This window comes from Rhinoderma darwinii, chromosome 5 (genome assembly GCF_050947455.1).
Source record: "Rhinoderma darwinii isolate aRhiDar2 chromosome 5, aRhiDar2.hap1, whole genome shotgun sequence".
Lineage (NCBI taxonomy): Eukaryota > Metazoa > Chordata > Amphibia > Anura > Rhinodermatidae > Rhinoderma > Rhinoderma darwinii.
In genome coordinates this window covers 64,811,450-64,830,843 of record NC_134691.1, presented here as the reverse complement: position 1 = coordinate 64,830,843, position 19,394 = coordinate 64,811,450, and positions in this window count along the sequence as shown.

Below are 19,394 nucleotides of genomic sequence, written 5' to 3'. Positions count from 1 at the left end.
AGAATATATCAGAGTAGTATCTCACATAAAAATATAATTTTTATTTTGTATCAGAATAAAATACCATCAGGGCCGTATTTAGAGTTAATGCTGCCCTAGGCAATTTAATACTCACGCACCCTAACGGTGAGTGAGGCAGAGGGTACGGTCCCACGCACGGCTTCCACATGCGGCTGAAGCTCCGCCCACAGGCAGTGGCCAATTTTTCCAATATACCCGGTAAAACCGTGCAGCCATTGGTCCCTGCTTGTGGGTGGTGTTTTGGCTGCATGCGGACGTCGTATCGTGGGACCACACCCTAAAGCTGCCTATACACTTAAGATAGCGGTCGGCCAAACGCCCATTACGCTGACAGCTATTTTTCCCGACACACGCTTGGTCGAGCATGAATAAAACTTGAAGCAATTGACCTACACTATTTATGATCTCATCTATGTCACAATGAATGAATCTTAAATAAAATCTCATCCAGCCCCTCATTGTGGTCTCTGTCATAAACGGAAACCACGACGCAGATATGAACAGACCTTACTATATACATATCTAATGTAACTATACACATTTACAATGTGACCCACATGATGGAATGGCACTATCCAGATCATTAGGTCATGTCATCACTTATTTATCATGTGATTTAGGCCTTATTTACACAAGCGTGTTAAACGTCCGTGTGACGGCCGTTGAAACAACGGCCGTCCCACAGACTTTTGTAATTCAATGTGGCCATTCACACAGCCGTTGTTTCAACGGACCGTGTGAAGGGTCCGTGGGAAAATAGGAGATGTCCTATTTTTTCACGCGTTACGCATCCCTCCATAGACTCTCATCTATGGGGGATGCGAGAAATCGCGCCCTGCAGCGCAGAGCACGGATGCACCTCGGACGTGAAAAACTGCAGTTTTTCACGTCCGAGATGCGCCACGCTCGTGTAAATAAGGCCTTAGACAGTTTTTACGCCTCATCAGACAGTTTTGAAAAGGGGGCAGGGCTGAGCAAAGTTGTAAAATGCACCCGATTTGTGAACGTATTGGTGTAAAACAAGCCAGTCTAGAGGTGGCTAAAGGAAAAGTCCCTAACATGTCTACCAATATATCACCCAATGCTCTACTGTGATAAATTAGTCTCCTGTGTACGCAAATTTCCGTTTCATTCATAGAAAAATAAAAAAAAGTTATGTCTCTCAGAATGTGGCGAAACAAAACAAATGTTTTTTTTTAACAAATTATTTTTTCTTTGTAGTAGTAGGATGACACAAAAAACACAATATAAATTTTGTGTCGCTGTGATCATATTGACCCACAGAGTAAGGCCTTATTCACACGAGCGTGTGCGTATTGCGCGCTCAAAAAACGCTGCGTTTTGTGCGCGCAAAAGTTCAGTGTGACATGTATATGGTGCGTGGCTGTGTGATTTTCGCGCAGCCGGCATCATTATGACACTCCCTTTTTATGTGACGACACAGTAATGAAGGAGGCGATTTTATGTTTCCTTCTCTTCGTGAATCCTGTAAAAACGAAACCCAAAAAGCTAAGGAGGAATCTCGTTTTTTTTTTTCACCTTCCACCCCACAAAGATGTTTTTTTTGTTTTGTTTTCTAGTACAATATAAAGGTATGGTATCCTATTTCCTGAATGGTTAAAAGGGTTGTATGTACACTTTCTTCCAGAAACAGCGCTACTCTTGTCAATAGGCAGACTATGGTATTGCAGCTCAGTCCCAAGTGAATGCAATGCGAGAGGCTGCCGATAGACAAAAGTGGTGCTGTTTTTTAATCTCATACAACTACATTAATGGTATTTTATTACATTTATTACCAAACTCCAAATCAATATGTAAAGAAAAGACATATAAGAGTTATTAACCCCTTAACGACCCAGACATTTTTCATTTTTACATTTTCGTTATTCACTCCCCGTCTTCCAGGAGCCATACTTTTTTTTATGTTTCCGTCAATCGAGTGGTGTGAGGGATTATTTTTTGTGAGGAGAGTTGTAGTTTCTATTGTCACCATTTCAAGTACCATATAATGTACTATGAAACCTTTGTGGGGTGGAATTAGAAAAAAATAATAATTCCTCCATTGTTTTTTGAGTTTTGTTTTTACTGCTTTCACCGTGCAGTAAATATGACAAATTAACTTTATTCTGCGGCTCAATACGATTATGGTGGTACCAAATTTCTATAGTTATTTTTATATTTTACTTTTACAAAGAAAAAATATTTTGTTAAAAAAAAAATTGTTCTGTTTCACCACATTCTGAGATACATAACTTTTTTAATTTTTGGGTCGATTGAGCGATGTGAGCACTAATTTTTTGTGGGACGAGCTGTAGTTTATATTGGTACCATTTTTTGGTACAGACGATTTTTTTTAGCACTGAGGTGACCAAAAAACAAAAATGTTTTAACTTTTTTTTTTTTACGCCATTCACTGTGCAAGTTTAATTATGGTATATTCTATTGTTTTTACATTGTGCTTGGGTAAAAATGAGAAAAGTTATTTTTTTTTAACTTTTAATATTTTTTTATTTTTTTTACACTCCTGAAAAATGTATTTAACATTTTTTTAAACTTTTATTAGTCCCCCTGGGGGACCTGAACTAGCGGTCGCTAGATCGCTGGTACAATACACTGCAATACAAATGTATTGCACTTGGAGGGGACGGGTTTAAATGCCACGGTCGCTATTTAAATGCACCCATCGTAGGTACTGCGACACAGCCCCCTCGCAGGTACTGCACACAGCCCCGCCTCCCAGGTAGTGCCACACAGCCCTCCTCCCAGGTAGTGCCACAGAACCACCTCCCAGGTAGTGCCACACAGCCACCCTCCCAGGTAGTGCCACACAGCCACCCTCCCAGGTAGTGCCACACAGCGCCCCTCCTAGGTAGTGCCCCACAGTCCCCCTCCCAAGTAGTGCCACACAGCAGCCCACACAGGTAGTGCCAAAAATCCCCCCTCCCAGTTAGTGGCAAAAAGCCCCACTCCCAGGTAGTGCCACACTGCATCCTCCCTGCCACACTGCCCCCCTCTCAGCCACACAGCGAGCCCCCCTCAAAGGCGCTACCTACAGGGAGGGGGCTGTGTGGCACTACCAGGGAGAGGGGTTGTGTAGCACAACCAGGGAGAGGGGGCTGTGTGGCACTACCAGGGAGAGGAGGCTGTGTGGCCCTACAAGGAAGGGGGCTGTATGGCACTACCAGGGAGGTGGAGATTCTGCTCCTAGACAGGGGCTCCCTCTGATAGCCAAATCTGCATACTTGGCAAGTAAGGGAAAAATGTGGTACCCTCCCCCCACGGTACCATCATAGTTGTCGTCGCCAGTCGTCTTCAAGGTGGGCATCAGTGGTCCGGCAACGCTTCCTCCTGGCTTTCCTCCCCGGCTGCTGTCACTTGCGTTGAACTGGTCAGCGGGCCGGAGTCTGTAGACGAGCAGCAGAATTCCGGCGGACAGCAGGGGAGCATGTTGAAAAATAAATAAGTAAAAAAGTTATGTCATCTGGTGCCGCCTCCCACAAGCAGCCGCCCTAGGCACTTGACCCCCAGTGCCTAGTGGCAAATACAGCCCACAATACCAAATGCGCAATCACGTTTGATGGAAAATCCTATAAAAGGCGTCACATTTCACATATATTCATAGAACAAGTAGAAACCTATAACATATGAGTTGATGAGATGTAACTACAGACGTAACAACAACATGAAATTCAAAGAATCCATATGAAGAGCGAAATCTGCCTGCTGAGCTTTTAGAGATGCTAGTGTGCTTAATGATATTTCCTCACGGAAAGACTATCATGACCAAGAAATTCAAATATTAGCATGAGGGCTTGTTTAGACGAACGTGTAATACGTCCGTGCAATGCGCGCGATTTTCACGCGTGTCGTACGGACCTATGTTAGTCTATGGGGCAGTGCAGAAAGTCCGTGATTTTTGCGCAACATGAGTCCGTTGCGAAAAACTCACGGTATGTCCTATATTTGTGTGTTGTTCGCGCATCACGCACCCATTGAAGTCAATGGGTGCGTGAAAATCACGCATGCCACACGGAAGCACTTCCGTGGGACGAGCGTGATTCGCGCAACAGCTGTCAAACTATGAATGTAAACAGAAAAGCACTACGTGCTTTTCTGTTTACAAACATCCAAATGGAGTGTCATAATGATGGCGGCTGCGTGAAAATCACGCAGCCGCGCATCATACGGGGCTGACACATGGAGCTGTTAAGTGCCTTTTGCGCACGCAAAAAGCCGCTTTTTTGCGTGCACAAAACATACACGCTCGTGTAAACCCAGCCTAAGTTTAATTTATCCACAGTGACGATGTGTGTCCATGGCGCTGCCCCAACGTGCGTTTCACAAGTGCCATCCATACATTTGTAAGCCAGTTTAACAGCCTGTTTGGCTACCCATGTACTAAGACCACATGCTGTCAAAGGGCTTATATGACAATAAGAGTGTTATTTTATTTTTAAAGGAGTTTTCCGAAATCATAAAGTGATAGCATATATTCATGATATGCTATTACCTTGTGATTGGTGGGGGTCCGACATTTGGGACTCTCATCTATGGAGTCCCCGGGCAGACAAGAAACTCCTGATGTCACTTTCCGTATATGGACAGTGACACCGGGAGCTGTGCTGGTGTTCCCAGGCAGAACACTAGCTGATGCTCTGTTTAGAACTCCAGCGATAGGAAATGTGCCAGCCCCTTGCACAGTCATGTGCTAGATAACATGCCGACATGAAAGACAGAACAAGCAAGCCCTCAGTTACGTGGGGCTGTGTCGACGCGTCAATAATACGAAAACTACAGGACTTCTGGCACCACTTGACCAGGTTTGAACTACACGATTAAGGACAGAGTTAAAAATGAAAGTATCCCCGGATAACCCCTTTAACACTCATTCATGTAGTAAATTTAAAAAATGTACACTCGGTGTTCCCTTTAATAGAGAGATTCTCAAGTTTGACTTGGATATTCCAGCTTTCAATTTAATAGTGAATATTGGCAAAAATCTGTTATGGCTCATGGTAAGAATATTTTTCACCCTATTACTAATGGAATGATTTGTTTTTTTCTTTTGTTTTTTAAAACGGTGAGATTCTGTATCATAAAACATTACTTATATAAAACACCAAACGTCTCTACACTTGGAGCCTCTGTTTTGCATTGATAATATCCAGTAAAATGGTGCCGTTAATGCCTTTTTTCTCTCATCAATGGGAACCATAAGACAAGGTAAGACTAGATTCACACTTGTGTAGTGACTTCTATTCATAATGGAAGCCACAACACTCTGCAAGATCCATCGTACAAAGCAGACCAGAGGGCCGGAAAACCACACTGACGTATAATAGGGTTTGTCAAAGTTCTGTCTTGGTGCCCGTCATTTTCAAGGGAAGAATAGCGCTGCATGCAGCATTATTCCAGCAGTCAAATCTGATGGAATTTGCAACAATGGAACTAAACGAAGTATCTGATGTATATGTGAAAAGAGACTAATAATTTATATTTATAATCTTCTAGTGTATATACTCCTAAATATATACTTGTTACAATATACACGAACTAGCCATAACACTAAAACCACATGCCTAATATTGTGTAGGTTCCCTTTGTGATGACAAAACAACTCTGACCCGTCATGGAATGGACTGCACATGTCCTGTGATATCTTTCACCAAGACGTTAGCAGCAGATCCTTTATGTCCTTCAAGTTCCTTGAATGCTCATTTGCCAGATAATTGGCCAGTGTAAAAGGTCTTAAGTCTAGGTGCGGTACAAAGATAAATGGTAATAGGTAATAGCAAGAGGCAGGGAAATCGTCAGGATTCAGTCCAAGTTTGCTACACAGATAAATGGCCATTGGTAGTAATGTGTGGCAGAGATGAACTAGACCACAAGCATGAAATTCAATTGCAAGGCCAGACTTGTATAGAAAGCCAAAAAGGGTGAGACCAATCTAGCAATCAAGGCAAGGAATCAAGAAAGCCAGGAATCAAGAGAAGCTAGACACTAAATCCAGCACTGGAGCTGTCCAACAGCACCAGTGATTAAAAGAGAAGAGCTGGTGCCTGGGACACAAGAGTTTCCGGGTTTGGATCCTGACACATTCCCAGCAGTAACTTTTACAGAAATTTGTGATACAATAGTTCTATTGTGGGATCAGACAAGACGGGCTAGTCTTTGCTCCCCACATGCATCACTGAGCCTTCAGCTCCCATGACCCTGTCGCTGGTTCACCGGATGTCCTTCCTTAAGCCACTTTTGTTAGTTATTAACCACTGCATACCGGGAATACCCCCCAAGACCTGCGATTTCGGAGATGCTCTGACCCAGTCGTCTAGATTTTGTCCTTGTTAAAATCGCTCAGATTCATACGCTTGCCTATTTTTCCTGCTCTCGACACATTAATTTAAAGAACTGACTGTTCACTGGCTGCCTAATATATCCCAACCCTTGGCTGATATATGTATATATATATATATATATATATATATATATATATATATATATATATATATACACACTGTTTAAACTGTAGATATATATACCATAATATATATATATATATATATACAAAACCCCAAATAAAAAAAAATACTAACGACAAGCTAGATTTAGTACAGTATAATATTTTTTTTGCCATACTGTACGTTGCTGTTCCTATGCTCTAGATGGCAGCAGGTATCAGTTATTAAAGTTGTCCATGTTTTTGTACTGAACATATTAACAGGAAATTTAATTTTTCAGAGAAACATAAAGTACCATCAAAAAAAGACAACTTGTAATCACAGTAGAAAATTGTAAATACAGCTTAATAAGGATGGTATAATTTTTTTTAATTTTTATTTTACTTTAGAGAGTATTCTTACATCCTACGGCAAATATTACATGTGAGAAATTTACAAATGTACAATATTTTGAAACCCCTGGTACCCACTCTCCTCATTCTCCTTAAATGGTCCTGATAATGTGGAGTCTGGCCAGATTGCCAACATCTGTTGGGAGAATATTTCTAGATTTGATTCTTGATTTTTAATCCATTATCTTGATCCCACATCATCACTTTTGGGAAAAATTACTACACTCCTCGATTTTGCACAAAACAATCAGCCGGGTTGTGAGACATTTGATAAAATGTTATTATTTGGTACACATGATTTTGTGACTATTTCTAAAAGATATGTTGTCTGTATTAGGAAAACACACAGATTATACATAACCGGAATATTCAATACATCAGCTCCTAAATGTAAAACGGCAGTGCAATTGGAAATAATAATTGTGATCAAACAGTGTGTGAGATTCTCAGATGTGCATTTATCTGTTGGATTTTTTCTTCTGGAACGAGGCCTTCATGTTCTCATCCCTATGAATACTCGGAAACACATCCATCAATCCGTCTGCATGTCTTGAAATGAAAATTCATTTTATACACAGTAAATGTTTGCACAATCCACGTTTGATACCTGAACTGCCCGGCCTCATTATATCCATTCTTGAGGTTGCAAAGTTTTAATGGTGAAAGGTAATCTTTGAGATTCATTTGCCTAGCATATCTTTTTTTTTTTTTTTTTGATCAAATGAATACTTTTTTTCCTTTAGTTTTCAAAATACTAGCTTCCCTTAGAGCCAATGTAGGCTCTTAATCATGGCTCGATTCCTTTTATCCATGTCCTTTTTCTTGCGCTAGAAGCAAGACGGAGGTTTAGAATCAGACCAAGAAGATCTGAGCACCGGTCCATATTTTAATGTCATGATTCCACAGACGTTACCTCATTTGATTCGAGTTCACAGGTGGCCTATTTAAAATGTCTCTTCATGTATTCTAAATTCCTAGATAAAATGTTATTTCAACTTATAATAATAATAGGCTCAAAGAAAAAAAAAACATGGAACATTTGTATTTAATAAGGCGAGGAGGAGGTGTCCATTTTATTCCTTACCAGCCTCATAAAAATCTGTGGAGGTGTCTCTATTTTTATATACCAGTTTCATATTCATTACTGTTTGATAGATAAGATGCCTTTCTTACACCCAACAAACCTTAACAGTCACCCCATGAATAACAATGAAAACTTTCATAGCAGAAAGACATATATATTAAACATACTTTTTTGTATTGTAGTGTATGCGATTCAAAAGGTGGCCTTTTGTGCCTATAAATTTTTAACCAAATTATGGTGAAATTGTGTTGTGTGGAAGATATTGTATAGTCTTAAAAGTGAATGTTATCTTTTCATCAAGCCATGGCACCTGGTACAACTGTTAGTATCATATAAAGGGTCCCACTCCTTAAAACTTCTTACATCTTAAAAGTGTCTTCAACTATTCGTTTTCAAACTTCTAGAAATGTTTGAGGTAAAAAAAAAACTTTTAGTGCTGATAACACAAGTACTAACAATATAAAGTACAGTATTTCCTTACAGAACAGCTCTCGAAAAGATAGTTTAGTACCCCACGCCAGGACTAGTAACTCTCTTCTAACAATGGAGGTTTACAATACCATTTAGAATTATTTAGTCTAAATGTAACTATGCCTTTTTTGTACAATTTGATATGCACTAGAAGAAATAAATTGAACACTTTTTAATCTTACCGTATATATGGCCAAACAGCCAGAAGAATATCTGGCCATACACATAAGACTGAAGGTCGGATGATTGTCAGCCAAGTGTGTTTGTTATGTCATTAGATTGAGGGTAATAGGTGGCTGCCAGAAACATCAGCTGCTGCTTATCATCCTGAAAAAAAGATTGATTAAAATACAAACTGCCTAACATTGTCAAAGGAAGAAAACAAAACAAAAAAAGCCTCTTATAAGGAACAAGTAATAGAATTTTGAATAAATAGTGTTCATTATAGTAGGATGTAGATAGGATATACTCTTGTATCATACACTGATCAGTAATAATACTCGTTCTCAAATGTAATGTTTATATTGCAATTGATGGCCCATTATAACACTAGAAAATTACAAAATAATGATCATTTGAAACACAATGCTTCTAAATGTCCGAATACTTACTGTAAATATTAAGTAAAAAAAAATCGTATAAAATTCTAATCTCTTCCACATCGTCTTTTGACAAAAATCTGAATTTGCAGTAGTAAAACTTATCGTTTGTTAAATAAAAAAAAATAATTTTTTTTCTGTGCAACTTTGAATTTAAAGGGGTTTTCCAGCCATTAAAAATTGATGGCCTATCCTCAGGATAGGCTATCAATTGCTGATAGGTCAGGGTCTGACTCCCAGTACCCCTGCCGATCAGCTGTTTTGAAGGGGGTGCAGTGCTCATACGAGCGCTGCTTCCCCTTCATTTCCACTTGCTCATTGTGAATTTTCGACACACATTTAATAGCAATTCACAGGTATTGCAGCCTTTTCTCCCATTGAAGTGAAGGCGAGAAAAAGCTGCAATACTTCTGAATTGCCCGCTAAATGCGTGCATCAATTTTTACTGGCTGGAAAACCCCTTTAAACCAAATTTTTATGGTTTTGGCTAAGTAAGGCTTGCTTTCTACTTACAACAGAACGCGGCTGCATTTATATCAAATGGTGTCTTGTAAGTGCCATAATAATAATTTAAAAAATTAAGCAAAATTTAAAGGGCAACTGGAGTTTCAGACTACCTAGTGTGAGACAGTATATGACCCAAGCGCTCAAATATGTAAATAAATTGTAAAGAAAATCTCTCTCTTTATTTTTCACATTTTTTCAAGATATGTATTATCTTGAAAGAAGTGGTACAGTAGTAGTAATAACAGGCGATGTATTTAACATTTCGGCCTATCCCAGGCCTTTGTCACAATCGCTTAACTGTTTGGAAATGGTATCATGTATAGCTGGTTTAGGCGTCTTCCAGATGCTCTATGCAGGCTCTGCTCTATGCCTTATGAGTGCCCATATAATAGTACTGCCATAAAGAGGTCAAATTATTCTGCCATATGGTGCTTCATTATTATTGTCATACAGTGCTGAATTAATTCTGCCAACATTGCCAAATAATACTGCCATACAGAGCTCAATTAATACTGCCCAAATAATACTATTGCACCATTCGCCAGGGGAGAGTAATATTTCCTCGTTGTTTGCAGAGGTCTCCAATCCCAAAGACACAGAACATGTAGTTTAACCAAATCAATACTAATCTTTGCTTAAAACTTCAATAAACAGTAAGAAAAATACATTACAGCAGCAATATTACAGCAAATTGTGTTTTAATCTTATACAGTACTATAATAAAGAAAAGTAGACAACAAACATTATTTTATAATGCTACAGGTCTGTTACAATATTAGGACCTCATATAAGTTACAAAAGTGATATCCAAAGATAAAATCTAGCGCAAGAAAGGAAGAAAAAAGTGCCCCGTTATCTACATAATATTTTAACATTACAAGAAGTTGGCAGATAATGAAGTCCTAAGGCCATGTGAGTAAAGTGTGAAGGAAGAGGAACACCATTTGTCCAGGGCTGGCTCCAGGTTTAAGTGGACCCTTGGGCAACAGAGCGAATGTGGGCCTGCTGTCTGCTCCACCGTCAAAACAAACTCAGCACTAAACTTTACGGATGTCACAAGTTCACATCCACTGTTCACATCCATTTGGGGCAAAAACAGGGTTTTTAAATGGCGGGTTGTTTCCAAATTCTTGTTTAACCACTTCCAGACCACCTATTGACTATAATCGTCCGGACGGCCCTTCATTAACTCTACAGGGCCGTACTAGAACGTCCTGTAAAGATAGCCTGTTTGCCGCTCTGTAGCGTCATTTAGCTTTGTGATACAGCTGCCTCTAGATAGCTGACATCACGGAGCTCTGCCCAGAGACCAATCAGTGAGGTTTCTGGGCATGTGATCGTTGTGACAACTGTCACAATGATCACAATTTTTTCCCCATCCTCGCGGCACCCCACCCACCCCTCGCGGCACCCCCCTTATTACCACCGCCCCCCTCACGACCCCACCCTCTTCTGGCAGGCTGTCAGGAGAAGGAGAACAGTGTATAATAAAACAAGAAATATATTCCAATAAATATATTTCTATCTATCTATCTATCTATCTATCTATCTATCTATCTATCTATCTATCTATCTATCTATCTATCTATCTATCTGTCTGTCTATCTATCTATCTATCTATCTATCTATCTATCTATCTATCTATCTATCTATCTATCTATCTATCTATCTATCTACCATACATTACGCAAAGTGTCAGGGGCGTAACTAGGAAAGACTGGGCCCCATAGCAAACTTTTGACTGGGGCCCCCCCTCTGCTGGGTATCACACAACCCCCCCCCCCTTGTAGATAGTGCCTCCCTATAGATTCCACCACATAGCGCCCCCTATAGATAGCACCATACACAGCCCCCTGCAGATAACGCCATACAGCCCCCCTGTAGATAACGCCATACAGACCCCCTCTGTAGATAACGCCATACAGACCCCCTCTGTAGATAACGCCATACAGCCCCCCTGTAGATAACGCCATACAGCCCCCCTGTAGATAACGCCATACAGACCCCCTCTGTAGATAACGCCATACAGCCCCCCTGTAGATAACGCCATACAGTCCCCCCTGTAGAGAACGCCATACAGCCCCCCCTGTAGATAACGCCATACAGAACCCCTCTGTAGATAACGCCATATAGCCCCCCCCCCCCCCCAAAAAAACGTCCTATAGTTTGTCCTACAAAAGACATGCATCCCCTATCCACAGGATAGGGGATACATGTGTGATCGCTGGCAGTGATAAGGAGAACGGGGGACCGAAAGTCCCCCGAAGTTCTCCATGACTAACCTCGGACTTCCGGCGTCTGCACAGTTCAATAAAAATGAAAGGAGCGCTAGTCACGCATGCGCACAAGCGCAACCGGCGCTCCATTCATTTCTACGGAGCTGCCGACACAGACCCCGGAAGTCCAAGGTTTGTCATGGAGAACTTAGGGGGGACTTTCGGTCCCCCGTTCTCCTCATCGCTGCCAGCGATCACACATGTATCCCCTATCCTATGGATAGGGGATACATGTCTTTATGTAGGAACAACCCCTTCAGTGGCGTCGCGCTGTAGCAGCCATAGCGGCTGCTAGCGGAGCCTGCGGCCATGGGAGGGGGCCGTGCCGGCGGGTGGCACGGGCCCCCTCATGCTGCAGGCCCTGTAGAAGTCGCTACGGCTGCTATAGCGGTAGTTACGCCACTTCGTATAGGTTTGTACGGCGTAAAACTACAGCTCCCAGCATGGCCGGAACAATGGTAAGGATATGCTGGGAGATGCGGTTTCACAAAAAAAATCCTATCACCATCATCTCGCTGCAGATCATACAGTGACTACATTACTGATTAGAGGCAGAATAAACATTTACATTAAGTGACTCACCGGTGACGTCTCAGATTCTAGTTCTTTTCTTCTCCCTCCGGTTCAGACATCTATGATGGATTTCTCCCGGCCATGACCCATTTCTGCAGTTTTCCGTTTAGATGTCTTCAGCTTCTCACTTTTAAAACATTTCTGCACCTATAAACAAAGTTAAAATTCTCAACACCTCTAAATATAACTGTCACAAACACACAACATGCCCCCTGTAGATAGTGACCTACATAGAAGCCCCTATAGATAGTGCCCACATATGGACTCCAGAGCTGCAAGGCAATAGTGCTAACCACTGAGCCACCGTGCTGCCCTACATATAGCTTCCCCTATAGTTAGTGCTCCACGTATAGCCCACCTCTGTATATAGTGTCTCACATATAGCTCCCCCTGTATATAGTGTCCCACATATAGCCCACCCCTGTAGACTGTGCACTACATATAGCCACCCTGTTGCTAGTGCCCCACAGGTAACCCACCCCTGTATATAGTGTAACACATATAGACCCCCCTGTATATAGTGGCCCTCATATAGACCCCCCTGTATATAGTGGCCCACATATGGACCCCCCCTGTATATAGTGGCCAACATATAGAGCCCCCTGTATATAATGGCCCACGTATAGAGCCCCCTGTATATAATGGCCCACACCCCCACATCTAGACCCCCCCTGTAGCTACTGCCCCACACATAGACCCCCTATATATAATAGCCCACATAAAGATGACCCCCCCCCCCCCCCCACTATAGATAATGCCATTCACATTTTTATGAGGGAAAAAAAACTAAAACTTGACATACTCACATTCTCCGGTTCCCACGCTGTTCACTGGCGATGCAGACATGCTCTCTTCTGAGCATGTCTGCAGGAGCTGAACGAGCGTCCTCCAATGACGCTGATTGGCGAGGCAGAATGACTTGCCCCGCCAATCAGCACCTTCCAAGCATGGAAGCGGCGCGATGATGTCATCGCGCCGCTAGCCAATCAGTGTCATTGTAAGGCACTGGATGGTCAGGCACGGAACATGCCCGGCCATTCAGTGCTAATACATGTATTTGGCTGCCGCTAGCACCGGGGCCCCCTCCGGTGCTAGCGACACCTACAGGCATGAGAGGGCCTGTGTAAGGCTCGGCGTCGCGGGCCCCACAGTAGCGACGCTACCGCTGTAGTAGCCATAACGGCTGCTAGCAGCGCCACCGGGCCCCCTCAAGCCCCGGGCCCCGTAGCAGCCGCTACTGCTGCTACCGCGGTAGTTACGCCACTGCAAAGTGTGCATGTAGCCTTAGGCTGTGGCTACACGGCGACACAAGTTGCAAGACCAAAGATTACTATGTTCCCTAGCCTACATGGCAAGTAATGACAGTGAATGTGGTCACGGTCATTTTACTTGCGAGGTAGGCTACCAGACAAAGCAATTTTTGGCCATGGGACCTGTGTTGTGGCCAAAGTCGTAGCCCCAGCCTAGAACTATACTATATATCAATATATATGAGAGAGACAAACAGACATGACATTGATAAATAGATAGATAGATAGATAGATAGATAGATAGATAGATAGATAGATAGATAGATAGATAGATAGATAGATAGATAGATAGATAGATAGATAGATGATAGATAGATTGCAATTTTTTTTGTGTTATACAAATAAAGATTATTATTTCGATCTACCTATCTCTTTATCTATAGCTTTCATATCATATGTATTGATGTATTTTACAGTTTTAGGCTGGGGCTACACGGCGACTTTGGCCACGACACTGGTCGCATGCACAGAGATCGCTTTGGAACCAGCTTTAGAAAATTTGCTCTCCAAAAGCCAGTTTGCGCACCATTCATTGTAAGCTCCGTTTTGCACCCAGCGTGTAAGACATACACACATATTTGGTATCGTTAAAGTCGGCAGAAGTTACCAAATATGTATTTAGGTGTGTTTACTCAGTGGCATGCACCATATTTCAAAAAAACATCACCTAAAATGACAATTTATTTTTATTTATTTCCCTTTTTTCCTTTTACATTTTTTAACCCCTTAAGGACACAGCCTGTTTTGGCCTTGTGGCACAGCCGATTTTTGCAAATCTGACATGTGTCACTTTATGTGGTAATAACTCCGGAATGCTTTTGCCTATCCAAGCGATTCTGAGATTGTTTTCGTGACATATTGTACTTTATGATACTGAAAAAATTTTGTCGTTAAATTCAATATTTATTTGTAAAAAACACCAAAATTTAGAGAAAATTTTCAAAAATCTGCATTTTTCTATATTGTAATGTATCTGCTTGTAAAACAGATCGTAATACCACACAAAATATTTACTAGTTAACATTTCCCATATGTCTACTTTATGATTGCATCGTTTTTTGAACGTGCTTTTATTTTTCTATGACCTCACAAGGCTTAGAACTTTAGCTGCAATTTCTTGCATTTTCAAGAAAATGTCAAAAGGCTATTTTTTCATGGACCAGTTCAGTTCTGAAGTGGCTTTGAGGGCCTTATATATTAGAAACCCCCTATAAAACACCCCATTTTAAAAACTGCACCCCTCAAAGTATTCAAAACCACATTCAGAATTTTTTTTAACCCTTTAGGCATTTCACAGGAAATAAAGCAAAGTACAGGTGAAATTTACAAATTTCAATTTGTTTTTACTAAATTCATTTGTAACACAGTTTTTTCTGTAACACAGAAGGTTTTACCCAAGAAATGCAACTCAATATTTATTGCCCAGATTCTGCAATTTTTAGAAATATCCCACATGTGGCCCTAGTGTGATAATGGACTGAAGCACAGGCCTCAGAAGCAAAGGAGCAGTTAGTGGATTTTGGAGCCTCTATTTTATTAGAATATATTTTAGGCACCATGTCAGGTTTGAAGAGGTCTTGTGGTACCAAAACTGTGGAAACCCCTCAAAAGTGACCCCATTTTGGAAACTACACCCCTCAAGGAATTTTTCAAGAGGTATAGTTAGCATTTTTAGCCCACAGGTTTTTTGCTAAATTTATTGGAACTGGTCTGTGAAAATGAAAATCTACTTTTTTTCTGAAAAAACATACGATGTTTTAGTTTTTACAAAGAATAAAGGAGAAAAAGCACCCCAACATTTGTAAAGCAATGTCTCCCGATTACGGCAATACCCCATATGTGGTAATAAACTGCTGTTTGGACCCACGGCAGGGCTCAGAAGGGAACGAGGGCCATTTGGATTTTGGAGTGCAGATTTTGCTGGAATGGTTTTCGGTGCCATGTCGTGTTTGCAAAGCCCTGGAGGGACCATAACAGTGGAAACTCCCCAAAAGTGACCCCATTTTGGAAACTACACCCCTCAAGGAATTTTTCTAGGGGTATAGTTAGCATTTTGACCCTACACGGTTTTTGCTGAACTTATGGGAATTATGCCGTGAAATTGAAAATCTAAATTTTTTTCTAATAAAATGTAGTTTTAGCTCAGATTTTTTCATTTTTACAATAGATAAAGGAAAAAAACACCCCAATATTTGTAAAGCAAACTCTTCTGAGCACAGCAATACCACATATGTGGTAATAAACTGCTGTTTGGACACTCGGCAAGGCTTAGAAAGGACGGAGCGCCATTTGACTTTTGGAGCTCAAGTTTTGCTGGAATGGTTTGCGGCCCCATGTCACATTTGCAAAGCCACTGAGGGGCCAAAATAGTGCAAACTCTGCAAAAGTGACCCCATTTGGGAAACTATACCCCTCGTGGAATTTATCTAGCAGTATAGTGAGCATTTTGACCCCACAGTTTTTTTGCTGAATTATTGGAATTATGCAGTGAAAATGAAAATCTACATTCTTTCCACTAAAATGTTGAATTTTTTTCATTTTCACAAGGAATAAAGGAGAAAAAGCGTCCCAACAATTGTAAACCAATTTCTCCCGAGTACGGTAATACCCCACATGTAGTCATAAACTGCTGCTTGGATACACCACAGGGCTCAGAATGGCAGGAGTGCTACTTGGCATGTAGATTTTGATTGATTGTTTTTTGGGCGCCATGTCGCATTTGCAGAGCCCCTGACACTGGCGTAGCTATAGGGGTCGCAGCGGTCGCAATTGCGACCGGGCCCCGAAGCCAGGGGGGCCCACGGCCCCCCGCACCACATCAATAAAAAGTTACTATAGTAACTCGGGCCGCGGGCCCCTGTTCCTGGTTCCGGATCGCAGCGGAGGTCCTGACGTCAAGCGCTGTGCGCAGCACATGACGTCACAGCGCTATGCGCCGCGCACAGCATCGAGACGGCAGAACTCCCGCCGCGGCCGAAGAGAAAGGTAAGGTTAGCCCTGACTGGCGGGGTCCGACTCCCGGGACCCGCCAATCAGCTGTTTTGAAGGGGCCGCAGCACTCGTACGAGAGATGCTCCCCTTCATTCCTGTCACTTCATTCCGGTCACACTGTGAATCCGTGTCGGCGATTCACAGTGTGAGCGAGTAGTGAAATGAAGGGGAAGCAGCTCTCGTACTAGTGCTGCGGCCCCTTCAAAACAGCTGATTTGCGGGTCCCGAGAGACACATCAGCTATTGATGGCCTATCCTGAGGATAGGCCATCAATGTTTAAACTGCACAACCCCTAAGCCTACGATGTAGCAGGCTTAGGGGGCCCATGAGACAGGATCACAGATTGTGTGATCCTGTCTGCTGGGCCCTGTATCTAAGCCAATCACATGGTAGGCTTAGATACATGGCCCATGCGTGATCCTGTCTGCTGGGCCCTGTATCTAAGCCAATCACATGGTAGGCTTAGATACATGGCCCATGAGTGATCCTGTCTGCTGGGCCCTGTATCTAAGCCAATCACATGGTAGGCTTAGATACATGGCCCATGTGTGATCCTGTCTGATGGGCCCTGTATATAAGCCTACCACACTGTAGGTTTAGATACAGGGCCCCAGCACACAGTAATCTTTTACTGTATAAGATTACTGTCTGCTGGACCCTGTATCTAAGCCTACGTTGTGGTAGGCTTAGATACAGGGTCCCACAGACAGTATCACACATGGGCCCTGTATCTAAGCCTAACACACGTGTTACTAATAATTTTTTGTGTGTTTTCTTACAGGTTCGGTCGTTGGACTATGTCGGATTCCAGGACTACTTCGATGACGGCTTTTTTTTTTATTATCAATAAAATGGTTAATGAGGGTTGTGTGTTTTTTTTTTTATTTCAATAAAATATTTTTTCTATGTCTTTGTGGGTTTTTTTTAAACTATATTACTACCGCCTTAGTAATGGCCGCCGGCTGATTGACAGCATCCATTGCTAAGGCGGGGCTTAGTGTTAGCCGATGCAGAGGCTAAGACTAACTCACTTTATTACCCTGGTACCCACCGCCACCAGGGGTGCTGGGAAGAGCCGGGTACGATCCAGTACCTGACCATCTGTAGTGATGGTCGGCCACTGGGGTGGCCGCAGGCTGGTATTATCAGAAGGGGAAAGGCCAGGAACAGTGGCCCTTCCTACCCTGGTGATGCTAGGCTGCTGCTACTTTATTGTATCTGGCTGGTTATGAAAAATGGGGGGGAACCCACGTCATTTAAAAAAATAAAAAATAAAAAATAATTGGAAACAACGATGTGGGGTCCCCCCCAATTTTCATAACCAGCCAGATACAACACAGCAGCAGCAGGCAGCATTACAAGGGTGGGAAGGGCCACTGTTTTTGGCCTTCCCCTGCCTAATACTACCAGCCTGCGGCCACCCCGGTGCCTGCCCGTCACTACAGATGGTCGGGTACTGGTTCGTACCCGGCTCTTCCCAGTACTCCTGGTGGCAGTGGGTACCGGGGTAATAATGGGGGTTAGTGTAGCCTATGCACCGGCTAACATTAAGCCTCGCCTTAGTAATGGAGGTTGTCAATCAGCCAGCGGCCATTACTAAGGCGGTGATAATAAAGTTTAAAAAGATACAAGCACATAGAAAAAATATTTTATTGAAATAAAAAAACACAACCCTCATTAACCATTTTATTGAGAATAAAAAAAACGCCGTCATTGAAGTCCTCGAATCCGAAGTCCAACAACCGAACCTGTAAAAAAACACAAACACACAAAAATAATCAGTAACACATAAAGAAGAAAAATTATTATTCTTACCTTTCCTGGGTCCAGCGCTGGAGCCGCAATGTCAGCGAGCTAGGCCCTGTATCTAATCCAATCATGTGTGATACTGTCTGCTGAGCTGTGTATCTAATCCAATCATGTGTGATACTGTCTGCTGGGCCCTGTATCTAATCGTATCTTGTGTGATACTGTCTGCTGGGCCCTATATCTAATCCGATCATGTGTGATACTGTCTGCTGAGCCACTGTATCTAATCCTATCATGTGTGATACTGCCTTCTGAGCCACTGTATCTAATCCTATCATGTGTGGTACTGTCTGCTGAGCCACTGTATCTAATCCTATCATGTGTGGTACTGTCTGCTGAGCCACTGTATCTAATCCTATCATGTGTGATACTGTCTGCTGAGCCACTGTATCTAATCCTATCCATAGTTTATAGGGTCGTAGTGCTATAGATATGCTATGCTGTCTCATATACACACTTTTTTTTGGGCGGACACATATGTATTGGGGCTATTTCCCTGACATTTTAAGCCCTGAGGGTATGTTCACACGGCAGCGTCTGTTACGGCTGAAATTATGGTGCTGTTTTCAGGAGAAAACAGCACCGTAATTTCAGCCGTAATGGCATGTGCAGGCGTCTTTCGCTGCGTCAATTACGGACGTAATTGAAGCTGTTTTTCTATGGAGTCCATGGAAAACGGCTCCATTTACGTCTGAAGAAGTGACAGGCACTTCTTTGACGCGGGCTTCTTTTTTACGCGCCGCCTTTTGACAGCGGCGCGTAAAAAAAAATGACCGTCGGCACAGAACATCGCAAGACCCATTCAAATGAATGGGCAGATGTTTGCCAACGCTTTTGAGCCGCATTTTCGGATGTAATTCAATGCTAAAACGCCTGAATTACGTCCGTAAATAGGGTGCGTG